Source organism: Cherax quadricarinatus, chromosome 26, assembly GCF_038502225.1.
Source record: "Cherax quadricarinatus isolate ZL_2023a chromosome 26, ASM3850222v1, whole genome shotgun sequence".
Lineage (NCBI taxonomy): Eukaryota > Metazoa > Arthropoda > Malacostraca > Decapoda > Parastacidae > Cherax > Cherax quadricarinatus.
This window is the reverse complement of record NC_091317.1, coordinates 8,044,677-8,058,101: the sequence shown is the minus strand read 5'-3', so window position 1 is coordinate 8,058,101 and position 13,425 is coordinate 8,044,677.

Here is a 13,425-nt window from a genome sequence, read left to right as displayed (position 1 = left end):
AAAAAGTTCCTTAAATTTCCACCCCCCGGGAAATAAAGGGTGAGAATTTATAAGTGGAAAAAAGGTATTAAAAAAGGGGGTTTAAAGGGGGAGGAAATTTTCGAAAAACTTTGGAAGGTTTAAAAAAAAATTTTTAAGGCTATATTGGTTTTGGGAAAAAAAAAGGCAATCAAGGGGAAGGGTGGTTTTGCCAAAAGGTTTAAAAAAATTTGGGGGGTTTTGGGGGAAAAAAAAGATTTTAAGGGGAAAAAAAGTGGGAAGGAAAAATTTTTGGTGGGATAAATGAAAAACAGATAACAGGCCTTTGCATTTTTCCTTTTTTAAATGATCTTTTTTTAAAAGGCTAAGGGAATTTCCAAAATTTTAGGATTTAAATTTAAAAAAGGTAATAGGAAGATTTGGAAGTGTTTTTAAGGGAAGGGAAAGGGGTTTTGGAAAGGCCGTATGGGATAAAAAATTTGATTGGGCAAAAGAGTGAGGGGGGTGCCCAGTTCAACCACAAACACTTTTAAAAAATAAAAGTTTTCCCCGAAATTAAATATTAAAAAATAAAACACTAAGCCTGGAAAAAAGTGTTTAAATTTAAAACGGTGTTTTGGAAAGGAAAAAAGCCAGAAAACGGGCCTAACTTTCCCCAGGAAGGAAAAAGCCCCCCAGGGACCAAAAAACCTAATTTTTAAAACAAAGCCTTTTTTTTTTCCAATTTCTATTTAATTTGCAAAGTGGGGGGCCTTTATTAGTTTCACCTTTGGAAACTCCCAGACTTTTTTAAGGCAAAAATTCCTTTAAGGAAAAGGGGTTGGTTGGGGGCAAACATTAAAAAATAGGCACCCAAAACTTTTTTCCCCCTTTTTATGGTTAAAACCCGCAAATTTTCCCCCTGTTTTAAAGATTTAAAACCCAATAAAGGGAAAAAGAACCCCTTAATGCCTTTTGGGGTTAACAATTCCCTGGTTAAATTTTCCAAAAAACCCTCAAGCATTGGGGACTGAAACCCTTTAAGGGGGTTTTTTTGGCCTCCTAATTTCCCTCCTTTCCGGGAGGCCCCTGGCCACGGTTTGGGCTTAAAAAACCTTTTACCAAAAGCTCTGTTTTTTAATTTTTATGACCTTTTTAGGGAAAACCTCAACTACTTAAAACCTTTTGGAAAGAATCACCTTTTAATAAACCCCAAATTTTTTTTATTTAAAAACCTTATTTTTGGTTTAACTTTTAAAATGACTAAAGGCCTTTGAAACTTCCCCTTGGAAGAAACCCTTTGGCCAGAATTTTGGTTTTTTTCCAAAATTTTAAGGGGTTTTCAGGCTAACCCCGAAAAAAGGGAGGAACCCAGTTTTTAAAAAGGAAACCAATTGGGAAAATTTAAAAGCCCCCCTTAAATTGGAGGTATTATGATTTTTTGGAAAGAGTTTTTGGTGGGGGGCAATAAGAACTCCCCCGTACTTTTTTTGAAAACTTCGCCCCGGAAAAAAAGGCCCAAACCCGGGGGAAAAATGGTTCGGAAAAGGGGAAAGGGGAAAAATTGAAAAATTTTTCCTAACTAAAAAAGAATTAAAAGGAAAATCCTTTTGCAATTTTGGCAAAGTTTTTTCCCCAAAATTTATGGATTAAAACAAACCCCCCCACAAGGGGGTTAAGGGCCCGGTGAGGGGAAAATATTAAGCCAAATTTTTATGCACTTTAGGAAGTATAAAGGAGGGACAAAAAAGGCCCCTATGGAAGAATTAAATTTTTTCGGAAAAGGGAATAAAAATTTTTTTGGGGAACTTAGGTTTGGCAAAAATTTAAAGGAAGAAGGAAGGTTAAACCCCAGAAAAGGAGAACCCCAAGTCTTAAGGGAAGGGATTCCCCCTTCTTAAAAAACTAACACCCCCTCCTTTTCCCCCCCCTAACTTACCAAAATTTCAAATTAAAAGGAAATTTGTCAAAAGAAATTTTGGGGGATCCTTTCCAAGTTTTTTGAAAAATTTAAAAATTTTTTATTGGAAAAATTTTTTTTCAAAAATTTGGGGGTGTCTTGCATGGGTTTTTGAAAAATTTCCCAAAATTTCTTAAAAGGACACAAGTGCAACTAATGTGACATTTATTGTGGCAACGTTTCGCTCTCCAGGAGCTTTATCAAGCCATTACAAACAATACATGGACACAGAGGGTATATAAAGGCTCAGAGTGAGGTGAATACTAGTGAGGTACCATTTCGATGTTCACTAGTGGTAGTAGTAGTAGTAGTAGTAGTGGTAGTGACAAAAGTAATACAATATGGTAGAGCAATTAATTCGTACATGAGTAAAAGGATATAAAAGCTATTACTTGGGTAACATAAAAATAGGTTGGACAAATATAGACTGGAATGAGGCAGCTTGTTTCAGTGTTCACTCTCTGTGCTTTGTGTAGTATAACAGGAGAGACTATGTGCTAGAAGCGATGGCGATGAGTCGCCATTGCTTCTAGCACTTCAATAAAGGATATAACCAGGACAAAATCCAAGCACCACAAACCAGTCAATGCAGGAGTTTACACTATACCCTGTGGAGGCTGTGACAAGATTTACGTAGGTGAAACAGCCAGAAACCTCAACACCCGCCTCAATGAACACATTTACGCATGTAGGAACGATAACCTGAACAACGCCTGTGTACAACACCGAAATTCCACCAATCATCTCATGAAATTCAGTGACGCCCAATTAGTGATCAAAGAAACTAATTTCCGCAGACGCAAGTGCCTCGAATCAGCACTGATCGCTGTTTCGAATACAATTAAACAAAACAACGGCAGCTTCACCATCTCCGAAGTCTTAGCAAGAATCCTCCTGAAAACAGTAAACCCTGCCATCACATAGTCTCTCCTGTTATACTACACAAAGCACAGAGAGTGAACACTGAAACAAGCTGCCTCATTCCAGTCTATATTTGTCCAACCTATTTTTATGTTACCCAAGTAATAGCTTTTATATCCTTTTACTCATGTACGAATTAATTGCTCTACCATATTGTATTACTTTTGTCACTACCACTACTACTACTACCACTAGTGAAAATCGAAATGGTACCTCACTAGTATTCACCTCACTCTGAGCCTTTATATACCCTCTGTGTCCATGTATTGTTTGTAATGGCTTGATAAAGCTCCTGGAGAGCGAAACGTTGCAACAATAAATGTCACATTAGTTGCACTTGTGTCCTTTTACTTTACATATTGTCGGTAATTCTACCAACTTTATTACAGATCACAAGCCGCTGATGTACTTGGAAAACTTTAAAGGTTCAAATAGCAGACTCTTGAGATGGGCTTTGGCTATTCAGCCCTATAAGTTTAAAGTTGTATATATATATCTGGCTCTGAAAACCACTTTTCAGATTGGCTGAGCAGAGGTTGTACATAGTTCTTTTCCTTCTGCTAAGTTACTTATTAACTCTGTAACCCCTGCCAATTTGGATTCAGGCCTAATAAAAATACTAATGATGCTATTATACACATGCTAGAACATATATACACTGCAATAGAGAAAAAAGAAGTCCCACTGGGGATCTTCATTGACTTACGTAAAGCTTTTGATACAGTTGACCATGACTTGCTCCACGTAAAATTGTCACACTATGGTATTAGAGGGCACTCCCTCAACTACCTCAAGTCTTACCTCAGCAACAGAAGCCAATATGTGTACGCAAATGGGGCAAGCTCTTCCGCACAACCAATTACAGTTGGTGTCCCACAGGGAAGTGTCCTTGGCCCTCTTCTCTTTCTCCTATACATAAATGACCTACCAAATGCTTCGCAATTACTCAAACCCACACTTTTTGCAGATGACACCACATACGTCTTCTCTCACCTGAGCCCAGTCACGCTAGCCAATACTGTAAACACCGAATTACAGAAAATATCTACATGGATGAGGACTAACAAACTTACACTAAACATTGACAAAACCTACTTCATTCAGTTTGGTAGCAGAGCTACAGATGTACCTCTTAACATAACGATAAACGGATCACCTATCACAAAGCTAACAGAGGGAAAATTCTTAGGAATCCACCTCGATAATAGACTCAAATTTCATACACATATAAAACAAATTTCTAAGAAAATTTCCAAAACTGCAGGCATACTATCGAAGATACGGTACTATGTTCCACAGTCAGCCCTCCTGGCCCTTTATCACTCTCTTATTTACCCCTATCTCACCTATGGAATTTGTGCATGGGGCTCAACAACAACTAACCATCTCAGACCACTAATTACCCAACAAAAGGCTGCAGTTAGAATGATAACAAATTCTCACTACAGGCAACACACTCCACCAATATTCAAAACACTCAACCTACTCACCATACAAAACATCCATACTTATTATTGCACTTATTACATACATAGAACACTTAACTCTGATATTAACCCTCCCCTCAAACATCTCCTTGCCAACCTCAACAGAACACATGACCATAATACAAGGCACAGATCACTCTTTGATGTTCCTCGTGTCCATCTCACGCTATGCAAAAACTCAATGCACATAAAAGGCCCTAAAATCTGGAATTCATTACCTGTAAATATAAAAGAAACACTACCTGTTTATAAATTCAAGTCTCTTCTCAAAGTTCACTTACTCACTCAAAACCACATAAATTCTGAATAACTGAACCATATAAATTGTATATCCTAAATGTTACTCACAATTATATCACACAAATGTTAAACCTAACTTTGTTATTTTTTTTTTTTTTAAATACACTACCTAACAGAATACTCCATTCTACTGAATGAACAGCAATGCATGCAACCATATGACCTGTCTTTGTAATACTCATTTGTATTTTATAGTTATCTGTTTACAATAATGTCTTATCACTGATTTCATCATTGCTTAGTTAATCTTAAGTTAATTTTAAGCCAGCCCATAATGCTATGCATATAAGTGGCTTTGGCATGCTGCTCTTACCTGTATTTTTTTTGTACCTCTGTATGTATGCTAAAATTTATAAATAAATAAATAAATAAATAAATAAATAAAAAGGGGGTATTGTGAGGGAAAAGTGGGTTGTAAGTGGGGTTAGAGTTGTTCAGGCAACCAGGAACCATTAGCGAGTTACGCCACGCATTCCCCCCCTCTAGCAGGCTGGGGCAAAACTCTAGTTCCTGGTGTCTGATTTGTTTCAATTTTTACTCCTGGTAGTATTGACCTTACCTGGTGTGGGTTGAAGTTTGGAGAGTCACTTCACCCCCACTCTTCTCCTGATCAGGTAGGGTGATCTACCAGGAGTATTACTGTTCATTGCTTTTTGTTTGCTGGTTACCAGTAATGGTTTTGGTATTTACCACTCTTTTTCGTTCTTAAGTGTTATATCATCATAACCATTTAATAACCAGTTCGTTTTTTCTTATTACCAGCTCTGTTGCTGGCGTGGTCATCCAGGGTAGACGCCAGACAAAGGAGCAAGATATGTACTTGTTAAATGGACAAATTAACATTATCCAACTACTACCGGCCCTTATTTATTCTACTTGTGGTGCTCCAACCAAGTGGTACGGGAGATTCCAGAACACCGGACTGTTACCATCCACCCAGGATTACTTACATCGTCTTAAACATCAGAGATTCATCCAGGGCCTTACCTACTCCTTCCCAACTACAGCACTAGAACCAAAGGGCATTTTTTATTATATTTAAATTTTAAGTAAAATCCTCAAAAAGTCATTATTCTTATTATTCCCAGAGTCGTTTCTTTATTTATTTATTTTTCCATTAGTTTTTTTGCTCAGATGGAAGGCGTTCCACTGACATATACAATAAATCACCAAGAAAATCTCTAAGACTGTAGGCATACTATCAAAGATACGGTACTATGTTCCACAATCAGCTCTCCTGGCACAGTACCACTCACTCATATACCCTGGCTAAGCTCCTCCCACCAAAACAAAAGACTGTTGCCAAGCACAATTCTCCAGTTACCACAATTCTACCACACCTTAATTTTACTTTTACAAAAAGAAATACAACTTTATAAACTACTTATTTAAATTGTGTGTTTATGTGTCTATAGTATAACCTATTATATTGAGAAAAATAGGCTTGACCCAGCTGCCTCTCAGTCATAAGGTTGATCAGTCCTTTTGACATTTAGAACCGAGTCCCCATCAATTCAATATAATTAGGTATTTCAGAGTAACTGTTACTTATAAATACATGTTGGGTCCTATAGCCCCATAACAAATACACGCAAATATAAACCCTCCACTCAAACTTCCCCTCACCAACTGTTACAGGACACATGACCACAACACAAGGCACAGATCTCATTTTGATGTACCTCGTATCCATATCATACTGTGTAAAAACTCTATGCACATAAAGAGCCCCAAAACATGGAATTCATTACCAGAAGATACTAAAGTAACCTGGTCTGATAATCAATTTAAGATTCTTCTCAAAAGCCACTTAACCCTTTCAGGGTCCGGCCTGTAGATCTACGGGTTTACGTTGTTCAGGGTGGTCCAAACTGTAGATCTACGCCATGAGCTCATCTCACTCTGAATAGCTGTGAGTGGTAAATTTGGGCCTAGATATGAGAGAATACATCTGTGTGGTATGTATGCACCATATAAAACAAATCCTGCAGCACACTGTGTATAATGAGAGAAAAGAAAACTGAGACCGTGATTTTCGATAACCCTTAAACGGTCCAAATAGATCGCTGTTCAAATCTGTAGTGCTCCAAAAGTAGATCTATTTTTTTTACATATTTTCAAATATAACAAAAAAATGTAGATAAAAGTTTTTTACACATTTTCAAATGTAAAAAAAAAATTATGATGTACATTTTTTACATACAGTGGACCCCCGCCTAACGATCAGCTCCCAACTCGACCAATTATGTAAGTGTATTTTTGTAAGTGCTTTTGTAGGTGTATTTTTTGGGGTCTGAAACGGACTAATCTAATTCACTATATTTCTTATGGGAACAAACTCGGTCTGTAACAGCACCCAAACAGACTTCTGGATTGATTGTTGAAAAAACGTATATATACGTTTGGACCATTTAAGGTTTAAAACAGCGACTTTGCAGTGTTTTTTCGTATGTTTTTTATAGTTGCATTTGCAATTTCTTGGTCTCATTTGATAGAATGGAAGATATATTACAGAAATAGAGATGATTTTGACTGGTTTTAGCACTGGAAATGGCTTGAAACTGAGCTCAAAGTAGCGGAAATGTTAAATTTTTGCATATGTTCAAGAGCAAATAAACAACCTCACACATCTAATACACACCAGCTGGTGGGTCTAATATACATTTACAAATGTGGTGATGATATTTATACAATTATTACAATATTGTATAACAGTAAATCTTCTATTTTTTGGTGTGAATAAAAATTCATTATGTGAATAAAAAATCAAAATGGAATTTATTTATAAAGCCTCAAAACGTAATATATATATATATATATATATATATATATATATATATATATATATATATATATATATTTTATTTTATTATCACACTGGCCGATTCCCACCAAAACAGGGTGGCCCGAAAAAGAAAAACTTTCACCATCATTCACTCCATCACTGTCTTGTCAGAAGGGTGCTTTACACTACAGTTTTTAAATTGCAACATTAACACCCCTCCTTCAGAGTGCAGGCACTGTACTTCCCATCTCCAGGACTCAAGTCCGGCCTGCCGGTTTCCCTGAACCCCTTCATAAATGTTACTTTGCTCACACTCCAACAGCACGTCAAGTATTAAAAACCATTTGTCTCCATTCACTCCTATCAAACACGCTCATGCATGCCTGCTGGAAGTCCAAGCCCCTCGCACACAAAACCTCGTTTACCCCCTCCCTCCAACCTTTCCTAGGCTGACCCCTACCCCGCCTTTCTTCCACTACAGACTGATACACTCTTGAAGTTATTCTGTTGAAGTTATTCTGTTTTGCTTCGTTCTCTCCACATGTTCGAACCACCTCAACAACCCTTCCTCAGCCCTCTGGACAACAGTTTTGGTAATCCCGCACCTCCTCCTAACTTCCAAACTACGAATTCTCTGCATTATATTCACACCACACATTGCTCTCAGACATGACATCTCCACTGCCTCCAGCCTTTTCCTCGCTGCAACATTCATCACCCATGCTTCACACCCATATAAGAGCGTTGGTAAAACAATACTCTCATACATTCCCCTCTTTGCCTCCAAGGACAAAGTTCTTTGTCTCCACAGACTCCTAAGTGCACCACTCACCCTTTTCCCCTCATCAATTCTATGATTCACCTCATCTTTCATAGACCCATCCGCTGACACGTCCACTCCCAAATATCTGAATACATTCACCTCCTCCATACTCTCTCCCTCCAATCTGATATCCAATCTTTCATCACCTAATCTTTTTATTATCCTCATAACCTTACTCTTTCCTGTATTCACTTTCAATTTTCTTCTTTTGCACACCCTACCAAATTCATCCACCAATCTCTGCAACTTCTCTTCAGACTCTCCCAAGAGCACTGTCATCAGCAAAGAGCAACTGTGACAACTCCCACTTTATGTGTGATTCTTTATCTTTTAACTCCACGCCTCTTGCCAAGACCCCTCGCATTTACTTCTCTTACAACCCCATCTATAAATATATTAAACAACCACGGTGACATCACACATCCTTGTCTAAGGCCTACTTGTACTGGGAAATAATTTCCCTCTTTCCTACATATTCTAACTTGAGCCTCACTATCCTCGTAAAAACTCTTCACTGCTTTCAGTAACCTACCTCCTACACCATACACCTGCAACATTTGCCATATTGCCCCCCTATCCACCCTGTCATAAGCCTTTTCCAAATCCATAAATGCCACAAAGACCTCTTTAGCCTTATCTAAATACTGTTCACTTATATGTTTCACTGTAAACACCTGGTCCACACACCCCCTACCTTTCCTAAAGCCTCATTGTTCATCTGCTATCCTATTCTCCGTCTTACTCTTAATTCTTTCAATAATAACTCTACCATACACTTTGCCAGGTATACTCAACAGCCTTATCCCCCTATAATTTTTGCACTCTCTTTTATCCCCTTTGCCTTATACAAAGGAACTATGCATGCCCTCTGCCAATCCCTAGGTACCTTACCCTCTTCCATACATTTATTAAATAATTGCACCAACAACTCCAAAACTACATCCCCACCTGCTTTTAACATTTCTATCTTTATCCCATCAATCCCGGCTGCCTTACCCCCTTTCATTTTACCTACTGCCTCACGAACTTCCCCCACACTCACAACTGGCTCTTCCTCACTCCTACAAGATGTTGTTCCTCCTTGCCCTATATATGAAATCACAGCTTCCCTATCTTCATCAACATTTAACAATTCCTCAAAATATTCCCTCCATCTTCCCAATACCTCTAACTCTCCATTTAATAACTCTCCTCTCCTATTTTTAACTGACAAATCCATTTGTTCTCTAGGCTTTCTTAACTTGTTAATCTCACTCCAAAACTTTTTCTTATTTTCAACAAAATTTGTTGATAACATCTCACCCACTCTCTCATTTGCTCTCTTTTTACATTGCTTCACCACTCTCTTAACCTCTCTCTTTTTCTCCATATACTCTTCCCTCCTTGCATCACTTCTACTTTGTAAAAACTTCTCATATGCTAACTTTTTCTCCCTTACTACTCTCTTCACATCATCATTCTACCAATCGCTCCTCTTCCCTCCCGCACCCACTTTCCTGTAACCACAAACTTCTGCTGAACACTCTAACACTACATTTTTAAACCTACCCCATACCTCTTCGACCCCATTGCCTATGCTCTCATTAGCCCATCTATCCTCCAATAGCTGTTTATATCTTACCCTAACTGCCTCCTCTTTTAGTTTATAAAACTTCACCTCTCTCTTCCCTGATGCTTCTATTCTCCTTGTATCCCATCTACCTTTTACTCTCAGTGTAGCTACAACTAGAAAGTGATCTGATATATCTGTGGCCCCTCTATAAACATGTACATCCTGAAGTCTACTCAACAGTCTTTTATCTACCAATACATAATCCAACAAACTACTGTCATTTCGCCCTACATCATATCTTGTATACTTATTTATCCTCTTTTTCTTAAAATATGTATTACCTATAACTAAACCCCTTTCTATACAAAGTTCAATCAAAGGGCTCCCATTATCATTTACACCTGGCACCCCAAACTTACCTACCACCTACCACACCCTCTCTAAAAGTTTCTCCTACTTTAGCATTCAGGTCCCCTACCACAATTACTCTCTCACTTGGTTCAAAGGCTCCTATACATTCACTTAACATCTCCCAAAATCTCTCTCTCTCCTCTGCATTCCTCTCTTCTCCAGGTGCATACACGCTTATTATGACCCACTTCTCGCATCCAACCTTTACTTTAATCCACATAATTCTTGAATTTACACATTCATATTCTCTTTTCTCCTTCCATAACTGATCATTCAACATTACTGCTACCCCTTCCTTTGCTCTAACTCTCTCAGATACTCCAGATTTAATCCCATTTATTTCCCCCCACCGAAACTCCCCTACCCCCTTCAGCTTTGTTTCGCTTAGGGCCAGGACATCCAACTTCTTTTCATTCATAACATCAGCAATCATCTGTTTCTTGTCATCCGCACTACATCCACGCACATTTAAGCATCCCAGTTTTATAAACTTTTTCTTCTTCTCTTTTTTAGTAAATATCTATAGGAGGGGTTACTAGCCCATTGCTCCCGGCCTTTTAGTCGTCTCATACGACACGCATGGCTTACGGAGGAAAGATTCTTTTCCACTTCCCCATGGACAATAGAAGAAATAAAGAGGAACAAGAGCTATTTAGAAAAAGGAGAAAAACCTAGATGTATGTATATATATATGCATGTGCGTGTCTGTGAAGTGTGACCAAAGTGTAAGTAGGAGTAGCAAGATATCCCTGTTATCTAGCGTGTTTATGAGACAGAAAAAGAAACCAGCAATCCTACCATCATGCAAAACAGTTACAGATTTCTGTTTCACAGTCATCTGGCAGGACGGTAGTACTTCCCTGGGTGGTTGCTGTCTACCAACCTACTACCTACCTACATACATTATATATATATATATATATATATATATATATATTAACAAGTTAAGGAAGCCTAGAGAACAAATGGATTTGTCAGTTAAAAATAGGAGAGGAGAGTTATTAAATGGAGAGTTAGAGGTATTGGGAAGATGGAGGGAATATTTTGAGGAATTGTTAAATGTTGATGAAGATAGGGAAGCTGTGATTTCGTGTATAGGGCAAGGAGGAATAACATCTTGTAGGAGTGAGGAAGAGCCAGTTGTGAGTGTGGGGGAAGTTCGTGAGGCAGTAGGTAAAATGAAAGGGGGTAAGGCAGCCGGGATTGATGGGATAAAGATAGAAATGTTAAAAGCAGGTGGGGATATAGTTTTGGAGTGGTTGGTGCAATTATTTAATAAATGTATGGAAGAGGGTAAGGTACCTAGGGATTGGCAGAGAGCATGCATAGTTCCTTTGTATAAAGGCAAAGGGGATAAAAGAGAGTGCAAAAATTATAGGGGGATAAGTCTGTTGAGTGTACCTGGTAAAGTGTATGGTAGAGTTATAATTGAAAGAATTAAGAGTAAGACGGAGAATAGGATAGCAGATGAACAAGGAGGCTTTAGGAAAGGTAGGGGGTGTGTGGACCAGGTGTTTACAGTGAAACATATAAGTGAACAGTATTTAGATAAGGCTAAAGAGGTCTTTGTGGCATTTATGGATTTGGAAAAGGCGTATGACAGGGTGGATAGGGGGGCAATGTGGCAGATGTTGCAAGTGTATGGTGTAGGAGGTAGGTTACTGAAAGCAGTGAAGAGTTTTTACGAGGATAGTGAGGCTCAAGTTAGAGTATGTAGAAAAGAGGGAAATTTTTTCCCAGTAAAAGTAGGCCTTAGACAAGGATGTGTGATGTCACCGTGGTTGTTTAATATATTTATAGATGGGGTTGTAAGAGAAGTAAATGCGAGGGTCTTGGCAAGAGGCGTGGAGTTAAAAGATAAAGAATCACACACAAAGTGGGAGTTGTCACAGCTGCTCTTTGCTGATGACACTGTGCTCTTGGGAGATTCTGAAGAGAAGCTGCAGAGATTGGTGGATGAATTTGGTAGGGTGTGCAAAAGAAGAAAATTAAAGGTGAATACAGGAAAGAGTAAGGTTATGAGGATAACAAAAAGATTAGGTGATGAAAGATTGAATATCAGATTGGAGGGAGAGAGTATGGAGGAGGTGAACGTATTCAGATATTTGGGAGTGGACGTGTCAGCGGATGGGTCTATGAAAGATGAGGTGAATCATAGAATTGATGAGGGAAAAAGAGTGAGTGGTGCACTTAGGAGTCTGTGGAGACAGAGAACTTTGTCCTTGGAGGCAAAGAGGGGAATGTATGAGAGTATAGTTTTACCAACGCTCTTATATGGGTGTGAAGCATGGGTGATGAATGTTGCAGCGAGGAGAAGGCTGGAGGCAGTGGAGATGTCATGTCTGAGGGCAATGTGTGGTGTGAATATAATGCAGAGAATTCGTAGTTTGGAAGTTAGGAGGAGGTGCGGGATTACCAAAACTGTTGTCCAGAGGGCAGAGGAAGGGTTGTTGAGGTGGTTCGGACATGTAGAGAGAATGGAGCGAAACAGAATAACTTCAAGAGTGTATCAGTCTGTAGTGGAAGGAAGGCGGGGTAGGGGTCGGCCTAAGAAGGGTTGGAGGGAGGGGGTAAAGGAGGTTTTGTGTGCGAGGGGCTTGGACTTCCAGCAGGCATGCGTGAGCGTGTTTGATAGGAGTGAATGGAGACAAATGGTTTTTAATACTTGACGTGCTGTTGGAGTGTGAGCAAAGTAACATTTATGAAGGGATTCAGGGAAACCGGCATGCCGGACTTGAGTCCTGGAGATGGGAAGTACAGTGCCTGCACTCTGAAGGAGGGGTGTTAATGTTGCAGTTTAAAAACTGTAGTGTAAAGCACCCTTCTGGCAAGACAGTGATGGAGTGAATGATGGTGAAAGTTTTTCTTTTTCGGGCCACCCTGCCTTGGTGGGAATCGGCCAGTGTGATAATAATAAAAAAAAAAAAAAAAAATATATATATATATATATATATATATATATATATATATATATATATATATATATATATATATATATATATATTATATATATATATATTGGAGTTGTTTATGAGTGATGTGCCAGCAGCAGGGAGAGTGAGGTCTTTTATTGTTTCAAAGGGGAATCCCCTTCCATAAAGACTTGAGGTACTAAGTCCTTTGGTAAAGGTAAGTGGCATTTAATTATTGTTCATTTTGCATGTCCCATTCACTTTTGTGTAGGGAAATGTGCATTTCATGTAAAAAAAAAATACATATTTTGTTTTA